At 37.4% G+C, this 11,378-nt stretch overlaps 1 pseudogene; it reads right to left on the bottom strand.

Annotated features, from left to right (window-relative positions):
* Positions 1-220: 220 nt before the first annotated feature.
* The window catches only part of LOC102865806, a 26,679-nt pseudogene continuing 15,521 nt past the window's right edge, over positions 221-11,378 (bottom strand).

The following is an 11,378-nucleotide window of genomic DNA, read 5'->3' as shown; positions in this document are numbered from 1 at the left end:
AGAGAAAAGCCTCAGGAAAGTGACAAGGTCCTATCAGTAGAGCCACCCTCAAGTGTCAGTAGCTGCTTATGACCATGTACCTGTCCCCTTTTCCAGGACAGATTGGGAAGGGAGTTTCTCAAGGAATGGACCACTTCTCTACAATGAAGCTCCCAATTCTGACTGCTTGCTAATTAAAGGAGTTGGAAACTCCCTAGGACTCTTGCTTAGCCCCCGTCCCTCACAATCTAAGTAATTGCTGCTCCAGTGTAGTGTCATCGGTACTCTCTGCTCGCAGTGTAACAGAGCCTGGGTGGTGTTCACTGGGTATCTCTGTCTTCTCCTGTTCCTGGACAGGAGGGACAGCTTCTAACTTAGGCAACAATTTTTCAGGACAGATGGGAACTTCCATAGAATTCAGACCCTGGGAAACAGCCTCCGGCACCTTTGCCCTCGAAGTTTCCTGGTTTGTTGCAGTGTACTTGTCTTCTCCTGTGACTGAGTGGGCAGGACAATCATAGCCTAGAAAATGGAGTTTCTGAGGACAGCAAGAAGGGAGTAGTACACTGAACTCTTGCCACCTTAGTTTCCTGGTTTGTCTGGAGTAAACCTGTCATTTTCTGTGGCTGAGTGCAGGTGCCAACTTCTTTCTTAGCCTACAAATTTATTGCAGAGTTGGATGACTATAACACATTGGATCATGCCCCTCTGAGTTTCCTGGTTGGTCTGCATACCTACCAAACCAACAGACAAGGTGAGAAGGGCCTCCAATGTTTATTTGATTTGTCATCCTGCTCCTCTACATTTCACTTTCACATTCTCATTAAATGACTTATAAATTGTTGTAAATTAGGTATTTATTATTGGTGAATTGTGCTTATGATTTTAATTAATTTAATCTTCATATTAAGAAGATTACAGGACCAGTAATATTTTCCTCTGGTTAATTTTACTTGGATTAATTTTTTAAAAAAAATAAATATCTGGATAAACCTTGTTGTATTATAATAATAATTTTGAAGTTCAATATTACGGATATCACATATTACTTGGTTGTCAGTTTGACAGGTTATTTGATCTGATTTTCAGTTTATCTTTATTCATAAAGTGGTGATGATGAGCATATCAACACTATGATCACTTCCTGAACAAATGAATTAATTCAAGTAAGACATAGCATCTAACTCACAGTGAATTCTAAATAAGGTTTACTTACCATTTTAATTAATTTTCCTGTGTACATAATAGCACTGTCACTTTCAGGAATAATAAACACATTTCCTTATAGGCATCTTTCTTGGTCACCTTAATAACTATTCAGAAGAGAGTTCTTAAAACTGTGTTAAAGTGGACCATGTGAACAGGAAATGGGATCAGTTCAAACTATACATATAAATGTATTTTATGCTTTTCAAATAATTAACTTATTATGTAGATTCACATCATTCACTTATTGTGCAAATACATAAAGGAATAGATTAAGTAACTTCAGGCTGAATTTTAAAAGTCTAGCTTTATCTCATATGAAAATGAAAAGTAATTGTTAGTTACTTCCTGTATTATAAAAACTTGAAAATTCTTTCCGATTAATCAAAATGTTAATCATTATCCCTTAAAAATATTGTAAGGAAAAAGAGACTAGGTGGTTTGACATTTGAAAGTTGATTGTCATACTTTAGTAATTCAACATAACATGTTCCCTTGATTAAAAAAAATATATGATTACTTGATCTTTATAACCATGTTTTAGAAGCAGTCACTTACTACTAACTTAGAAAGATGAAAAATTGAATTGCAGTCTTTCTTGAAACACAGATCTGAAATGAAAATGTTATCAATTACTAGAATAGGATAAATTCTCCACGGAACAGATATTTAAATTTGACTATTACATTTTTTGTTATGTAGTAGGAAATTAATATTGTCTTATGGGATAGAGATTGTAAACATGGCATAGAGTAAGGCAAGGTTCTGACCTATTGTTCATAAGATTGCTATGAGTCATGATCAACCAAATTGTATGTTGGTGGTGGTGGTGGTGTTAGATGCTGTCAAGTTGAGTATGACAGTTAGTGACCCTGTGAACAAAAGATCTGAACCCTCTTCTATCCTGTGCCATCCTCACACTTCCTGACACACAAGAGCTCATTGCAGTAGTTACTGTGTCAATACCTGGTTGAGGATCTTCTTCTCTTTAACCAACCCTCCATTCTTCCCACATATTGTCCTTCTCCAAGTAATAGCCTCTTGTAGTTACCTCCCAAAGTATGTAAGGCAAGTCTCATCATTTCTGCTTCCAAGGAGCTCTCTGCCTGCACCCTCTCCAAGACATAACTGTTCATTCTCTTGGCCATCCAAGGGATGTTCTTTGCTCTTCTCCAACACCACAGCTCAAATGCATCAATTCTTTTTCTGCCATCCTTATTCATTGTCCATATCTCAGATGCATAACATGTAATGGAAAAGAATATGGCCTGAATCAGCCACAGCTTATTCCTCAAACTGACATCATTCCTTATCAATAATTTGGAAAGGTCCCTAAATGCAGATTTTCTCAGGGCAATGCATCTCCTTATTTCCTGACTCCTGGTATTAAAGGTGTTAATTTTAGATCCAAACAAGATGAAGTGTTGATAGTTTCAATCTTCTCTCCATCTATCATGATGTTGTCTATAAGTTCAGTGGTAAGAATTTTAATTTTCTTGACAATGAGATGCAATCAATCTATACTGAAGGTTGAATTTCTTGATCTTCTGCAAGAAGTACCTCAAGTCCTCCTCACTTTCAGCAAGCAAGGTTGTGTCATCTGTACAATACAGGTTATTGATGAGTATCCTTCCAATCCTGATGCCATACTTCTCTTCATAGAGTCCATCTTTTTGGATTATTACTCAGCATACTTACTGAATAGGTATGGAGAGAGAATACAACCCTGATGCACCTCCTTCTGAATTTTAAAGCATGAAGTGTTCCTCTGCTCTATTACATAACTTTTGTGAAATGTAAGATAATATAAAGGATGAAATTTAGTGGCATCATACATAAGGTTAAGTAACTTGGAAGATAAAAATCCAATATTAACTCCAACATAGAAAAATATGTAGTCTTCATCTTCTAGGATTTACATCATTTGGAAAGCTGATAAAGAATTGCTATGGGTCAGATCTACTAAGTAGTGAGTTTGAGTTTTACAAATTATTATTTTTTAAATAATTTAGAATAATTTGTTGATGTATTTAAAGCAGTAAAATACTATCTTTGGAGAAATATGTAATATATGAAGTGAGATGTTCTTGATGTTGTTAGGTACCGTTGAGTCAAATGTTCCCATAGAGAGATGTTGTTATGTTATGTTATGTTATGTTATGTTATGTTATGTTATGTTATGTTATGTTATGTTATGTTGTTATGTTATGTTATGTGCCATCGAGTCGCTAGTGACTCAGAGTGAGCCTATGTACAACACCCCTAAACCTTGTTCTATCCTGTGCCAATCTCACTGCCTCTGACACACCCATCCCGATTACCCCAGTCACTGAATCAATCCACCTCATAGATGGTCATCCCCTTCTGCGCTGTCCCTCCACCCTCCCAAGCATGATGTCCCTCTCCAAGGACCTTTCCTTCCTTACAAAATGTCCAAAGTATGTCAGATGAAGCCTCAGAATCCTTGCCTCCAAGGAGCAACCTGGTTTAACCTCTCTAGGATGAATCTGTTTGTTTTCTTGGCAGTCCAGGATACATTCAATACTATTCTCCAGCACCAAAGCTCAAAGGAATCAATACTCCTTCTATCTTCCTTAGTCATTGCCCAACTCTCTGATGCATAACAAGTGATTGCAAAGACCATAGCCTGTATCAGACACACCATTGCTCTTCAGTACCCTGGAGAGGTCCTTAACAACAGACTTTCCCATGGCAATATCTGTTTTGATTTCCTGGCTACTGGTGCCAAGAGTGTTGACCGTGGAGCCAAGCAGACTAAAGTTGTTAACAATCTCAATCTCTTCACCATCCATCCTGATGCTGCCAATTGGTCAAGTGGTGAGAATCTTTCTCTTCTTGACATTGAGCTTCAGTCCATACTGAAGGCTGCAGTCCTTGACCCTTTGCAGCAAGCATTTCATGTCCTCCTCAGTTTCAGCAAGCAGGGTTGTATCATCTGCATAATGCAGATTGTTAATAGATCTTCCACCAATCCTGACGCCACACTTCTCCTCGTAGAGCCCAGCCTCCTGGGTAATCTGTTCTGCATACAGGTTGAAAAGGTATGGAGCTAGGACACTTCCCTGGCGTATGCCTTTCCCAGTTCTGAACCATGCAGGGTTTCCTTGCTCTGTTCTGACGACTGCCTCTTGGTCCAAGTATAGTTTTCGCATTGGAACAATCAAGTGTTCTGGGATTCCCATTCTTCTTAGAGTCAGCCACAGCTTGTCATGATATTTGTTCCCATTCCAAGGAAGGGTGACCCAACAGAGTGTGGAAACTATAGAACAATATCATTGATTTCACATGCAATCAAGATTCTGCTGAAGATTATCCAAAAACGACCGGAACAGCACATCAGCAGAGAACTGCCGGAAGTCCAGGCTGGGTTTAGAAGGGGTCGTGGTACTAGGGATATTGTAGCTGATGTTAGATGAATCTTAGCTGAAAGTAGGGAATACCAGAAGAATGTCTGTGTTTCATTGATTATGCAAAGGTGTTTGACTGTGTGGATCATAAAAAACTGTGGCTGACTCTAAGAAGAATAGAGACCATAGGAACAACATATTTGAACCATCTCCTAACCTGTGCCCTCGTCAGGCTTCCTGACGCACTAGAACCCAAAGCACCAGTCACTGTGTCAATCCACCTGGTTGAAGATCTTCCTCTCTTTCATTGATTCACGCCTTTTCTAAGCATGAGTCCCTCTCCAGGGAATACACTCTCCTAGCAACATGCCCAAATATTGTGAAACGAAGCGTCATCATCTCTGTCTCCAAGGAATATTCTCGCTGCATTTTCTCCAAGATAAATTTTGCTTGTTCTGTTGAGAGTCCATGGGAATTATTCTTCTGTCATCTTTATTGTCCATCTTTCAGATGCATGGCAAGTGATTCGAAATACCGGAATTCTGAATCAGACTCACCATAGTCCTCAAATTGACATCATTTTCCCTCAATAACTTTGAGAGATTTCTTACTGCATACTTTCTCATTGTAATATATCTCTTGATTGTCTGACTGCTGGTTCCAAGTATATTGATTGTGGAGCAAGTGAAATAAAATTGTTGATAACTTCAAATTTTTCTCCATCCTAGCAGGTGACTGAACAGCACATAACAATAACATCATGATATTGCCTCCTGGTCCAAAGTTAAGAATTTTTGTTTTCCTGACACTGAGATATAATCCATTCTGAAGGCTGTAGTCTTTGATCTTTGACAAGTGTTTCAGGTCTTCCTCATTTTCAGCAAGCAAGACTGTGTCATCTGCATAACACATGTATTGGTTAGTTTCCTTTGATACTGATGTTACATTCTAGATAGAGTCCACCTTCTCAAATAATTTCCTCAGCATACAGATTAAATGAGTATGGAGCGAGACTACAATCCTGATAGACTATTTTCTTCATTTTAAACTAAGTAGTGATTTTTTGTTCTGTTTGCACGACAGCCTTTCTATCTAGACATGAGCACAATTATGCTTTCTGAGATTTCCACTTTTCTCAATGTTAGCTATTACTCTTAAAGCCACGCAGTGAAATGTCTTTGCATAGTGAGTAAAGCATAAATAGATATTGTCCTGGAATTCTTTATAGTCTGCCAGAATCTCCCTGACATCATCAATGATTTTCCTGGACCCAAGACCTCTTCTAAAACCTTCTTGAACTCTAGAAATTCTCTATATATGTATTGTTCTTGCCATTTTTTAATGATAGTTATCAGTATTTTGCTTGAATGTGATATTTAATGATGCGGTTAGATAGTTTTCATATTTAGTTGGATCACCTTTCTTGGGAAGCAAACAAATTCTTTCCTTCAATCATTTGGCATGACAGATGTCCTCCAGATTCCCTGGCATAGACACAGTACATCCTGGTATGCATCTTATAGTTAAAACAAATTGTTATCTTATTAGTTCCTCGTGCCTTATTTTTGGTCAATAGTTTTAATGTAGCTTTAACTTCCTCATTCATTTCTATTGGCTATTGTTCATATATTAGTTCCTGAAATTTTTCAGTGTCAGTCAATCCTTGTGGTACAGAAACTCTGCATATTCCCTTTATCTTCTTTGGAAGCTTGAAGGATCATTCAGTATATTGCCTGTAGTAGCATTCAATATTACAACTTGAGGCTTATATTTGTTTTTCATTCTCTCAGCTTGAGAAAGGCTGAGCAAGTTCTTCCCTTCTTGTTTTCTAATTCTCTCTCTGCATATTCCATTGTAATACTTTGCTTTCTCTTCTTCAGCTGCCCTTTGGAATGTTGTGTTCAGCTCTTATGTAAAGAAGTTCATAGTTAAATGTTTTATTTAGAGCTTTTATATAAAGGAGTCGGGACCTGGAAGTTGGACCTTTTTTATTAACATCTTATTGGGAGATGGTAGTTTCATTTTTAAAGCAGGTGGGATCCACAAGGTGGGTCTCTTTTGTTAACAGTAGGTTGAAACTGAAAGCAACTTGTGTGAAGCACTAGTAGCAAGGATGCAGCTGAGATTTTATTGTGACTCTAATTTCCACATGTGGAATATTACACATGAGTGCCAGTCATAAGTCTCACTTGAACATGTCAACACCCTACCAGGAACACATCCTGCTACATCTATGCAGGCTTCAACTGGATCTGGGAACACAATATTCATACTTGATTTTCTATTAGAGATATAACACTAAATTGCCAGTTTGTTGTATTTTGGGAATATATTGTTCTAAATAGTGTATCACTTATCAGTTTGCTGTATTGAGGTAACTTATGATTTATTGGGATGCTGAAAGCCATGCCACTGGTGTGTCAGGTGCCACATGGTGGACAAGTTTTAGTAGAGTTCCAAGAATAAGACACATAGGAATCAGGATTGCTCTTCTTAACTATCAGGTGTCTTAAAACTCTATGAATAGTAGAAGAATATGGATAGTTACAGTATTAGAGGTAGACTCAAAATTGGTTCTTATTCTACAAAATGCCTGTGTGCGGAAAAGTAATTTCCCTCTGTGCCATGAATGAAATTTTTACCCCTAAAAATTATGTTGAAATCTTGATCACTGACCTGTAAATGTGATAATATTTAGAAATGTACTTGCCTTTCATAAGTCTAGTTAAATAAAGTCATGCAGAAGTTAGGCAGGTCTCAGAATTTACCTTGAGTGATGCTTTATTATAAAAATATAAAAAAGAAAGGAAGAGGTTGCTGTTGTTATCACATGCCATCGAGTGACCTGCAACTCATAACGATCCTATTAACAACAGCTCTGAATCCTATCCTACCTACCCTGAGCCAGTCTCATTGACTCTAACACATCTATCCTCATTACTTTACTTTCTGTGTCAATCCATCTCAGTTGGTAGGGCCTTCCTTTCCTGTGCTATCACTCCACCCTTCCAAGAATGATGTCTTTCTGCAAGGACTGGGGAAAAAAAATAATATCACAGAGGGCAATTCAGTGTAAAGAATAGTCTGAAAGCTAAGGAATGACAAGTAACTCAATACATTGTAACTACAAGTAACTAAATACACATAGTGACCCTCCTTTGTGTTTGTTTGTTTGTTTGCTTGCTTGTTTGTTTGGGTTTTCAAGGCAGTGATTTTTGCTGGAGGAAACTGCCTATTTTTTTTTCCACTGAGCAACAGATGGATTCATATCCATGACTTTTCAGTTAACAACTTAACATGCAATGCACGACATCCTTAAGTTTCCTTTAAGAGCAGACAAACAATTAAAAGGAAGAATGAAGATTTCATACTAAAGCTGACAGAGAGAAAGAACAGTTTTTCTTATATCTTGGACTTAAAATCCAGAAATGTGAGAAAATAATTTTCTTTCTTCTTTGTTTTGACGTTATGTTGTGTAAAAATCTAAGAAACCTAAATACTCTGATACAACCTTTTCTGTACAGAAATACATGATATGGTGGAAAGGGTTTAAGTTCAAATTGCTTTGCTAGCCATTGTGTCACTTTAACTTTGCCACATATATGGGCAAGATCATACTAATACAGTGTATTAGTCTATCCACAAGAGGATTGATTAGTCTCGCCATTAAATTAAGCAGATTCAGCAGTAAAATTTGAGTATTAATCATGTAAGATCCAATAAGCAGTAGAAGCTAAAACTGAAAGCTGATAAAAGTTTATTTTTGAAAACTGAAGTCACACTAAGGATATCATTTAAGTAGTATTTTTTTAATTGGAAAAAAAATCAGTGCATAATGCTTTTGCATAAATATAAGTAAATATTATATAAAGAAACTAACCTGTTTGAAAACATGGCTATATTAGGAGGTTTTTCATTTCTATATCACAACAGGATTGCACAGAGTAGAAATAGGTTGCTTGGAGGTCTTTGACAAAGAGTGGCTTAGTACTTTGTATATTCATCAGGATGAACCATACTAACAGAAAATTTAAGGGTATATTACTAAAGGGATAGCATTCTATTTTGAGTATTAGGTCAGTTGGTGGACTTCAATAAGTAGCTATGACACTTCTCATGTTTTGAAACAATGAATATGGGAAAATGGCTTAATAAGAGTTCTAAGCCTGTGGCTTAAAAAATGGATGGCAGGCATTGTATATAATCTCATGGAGAACTGTTTCTGGATAGAAAGTTTCTATCTTCAGATTTTTGCATTTAAAGGGTCTTCTTACAATGGAACTAGGACACCTTATTTTGATGGAGCTCTGCTGTGCTATACTATATATAAAGCAGTCATTATCTACTTGGATTCAGGCATAATTTAAGCCATAAGTGTCAATGTGTAAACTTGTTTTGATTAAAGAATTTTTCTACCAAAAAAAAATAAATTTGGGAATATCAGCAGTGAAAAGGAAAAAGAAACAATGGATATTCCTTAGGGACAAAGATTCTAGTGAATTCAGACTGGAACCTATAGGAGACCCAGCAGAGGCCTCACCAGAGAAACCAGAGGCCAACCTGAGACAATGCCAGAATCTTTCCCCTAGCTTGACTGATTGAAGATGCCAAAAATGGCAGTACTAAGAAGCAGGAGTGGCATGCATTTCCTAAACCATATGCCTCTGTAAACTCTATGAACTTAGATAAATGTTAAGAGTTGTAGAGGGGCTTCAGAACTTTTGTTCATAGGATCACTATGAGTAATGCTAGACTTGAAGGCAATAAACAACAACAAGGGAACTTTGTGACAATGACCTAAGTCAGGAGGCTAAATATCAAAGGATCTGTGATCCAACTGGAGAAGCTATCTGGACTAAGGAACTGCATGCTGCTTCCAATCTGAATTATTATCATTTATTTGTTGTTGTTAAGTGCTGTCGAGTCACTTGCAACTCATAGCGACTCTATGTACAAGAGCCCTAAACCCTGCTTTGTGCTGTGCCAACTTCATTGTCACTGATACACCTATTCCCATTATTGGTAGTTCTCTGTTGACGTGTTGCTCCAATCATTTTTGCATGATTTTCCGCAGAATTTTGCTTTCATGTAACTTCCCTAATAAATCCCATAACTCTGGGTTTGGTTCTATGAAGTCTGCTAACTATTGTAGTGGATTTTGGACTTTGTGGCAATCGTGCTATATGTTCTCATTCCCAGTAAAAGTGATTCAACAGAATTAGAAATTATTGAGTAATATTATTCATATCACATGCAAGGAAAATATTGCTGAAGATCATCTAAAAGTGATTAGAACAGTACATTGAAAGACAACTGCTAGTTCAAGTTGTGTTTAGAAGACATCACGCACTAGAGATATTATTGCTTTTGTCTAATGTATCTTGGCTGAAAAAACAGAATATCAGAAGAATGTTAACTGTGTTTTATTGACTATGTAAAGACATTTAACTTGTTGTTGTTGTTGTTCTTGTTGTTATGTGCTGTCGGCTTGCCTGCCGACACTATGTACAATAGCCCTAAACCCTTCTCTATCCTGTGCCAGTATTATTGTTTCTTATACACCTACCTCTACTACTCCAGTCATGGAATCAATACATCTCATAGAGGGTCTACTTTCCTTGCACAGTCCCTCCACCTTCCCAATCACGATGTCCCTCTCTAAGGACTGATCCTGCCTTGCAACATTTCCAAAGTCTGTCAGATAAAGAATCCTTGACTCCAAAGAGCAGCCTGGCTTCACCCTCTCCAGGCCCAATTTGTTCATTCTCTAAGCAGTCTCCGATATATTTAATACTCTTCTCCAGCACCACAGCTCAAAGTCATCAATTCTCCTTCTGTCATCCCTAGTCATTGTTCAACTTTCTGATGCATAGCAGCTATTTTCAAGATCATGGCCTGTACCAGGTGCATTTTAGTCTCCAGACTGACATCGTTGCTCTTCAGTGTTTGGAGAGGTCTCTGACAGCCGACTTTCCCAATGAAATTTGTCTTTTAATTTTCTGGATTCTGGTACCAAGAGTGTTGATTGTAGAGCCAAACAAACTGAAGTTTTTAACAATCTCAAGCTCTTCACCATCTAACAGGACACTGCCAATTAGTCCAGTAGTAGGATCTTTGTTTTCTTGATGTTAAGCTTATCCATATTGAAGGCTGCAGTCCTTTACTTTTTGCAGCAAGCACTTCAGGTCCTCCTCAGTTTCAGCAAACATGATTGTCATGACTATGCAAAGACATTTAACTCTATAAATCATAATAAATTATGACTGACTTTGAGAAAAATGGAAATTCCAGAACACCTAATAACGCTAATAGAAAATCTGTACCTAGAAAAAGAAACTGCTATGTGAACAGAGTAAGGATATACAATATGGTTTAAAATTGGGAAAGGTGTGAAGTTATATAATCTGTCCATAGCAACTCAATTTGTAGGGTGAACAAATAAACTGAGAAGTTGGACTTCATGAGGAATTGTGTGGCATCAAGATTGGAGAAAGGCTCAGCCACAACTTGTGTTATACAGACGACACAAACTTGCTTACTGAAAGTGAGGAGGATCTAAAGGGCTTGCAACAGACGATCAAGGACTACATTATTAACTATGGATTACATCTCAATATCAAGAAAATAAAACTCTTCTCCACTGAACCAATAGGCAACATAATGATACATGGAGAAAGACTTAAATTGACAGTGATTTCATTTTGCTTGTATCCACAATAAATCTCAAAAGTCAGGACAATGAGAAATGTATGTTGTTGTTGTTGTTGTTATGTGCCGTTGAGTCGCCTGCAACTCATAGCAACCCTATGTACAACAGCCCTAAAC

The sequence above is a fragment of the Elephantulus edwardii genome, unplaced genomic scaffold, assembly GCF_000299155.1.
Source record: "Elephantulus edwardii isolate Elephantulus edwardi_28Jun2011 unplaced genomic scaffold, EleEdw1.0 scaffold00451, whole genome shotgun sequence".
Classification (NCBI taxonomy): Eukaryota; Metazoa; Chordata; class Mammalia; order Macroscelidea; family Macroscelididae; genus Elephantulus; species Elephantulus edwardii.
Note: the sequence above shows the minus strand (reverse complement) of the source record. Positions and strands in the feature narration are given on the sequence as shown.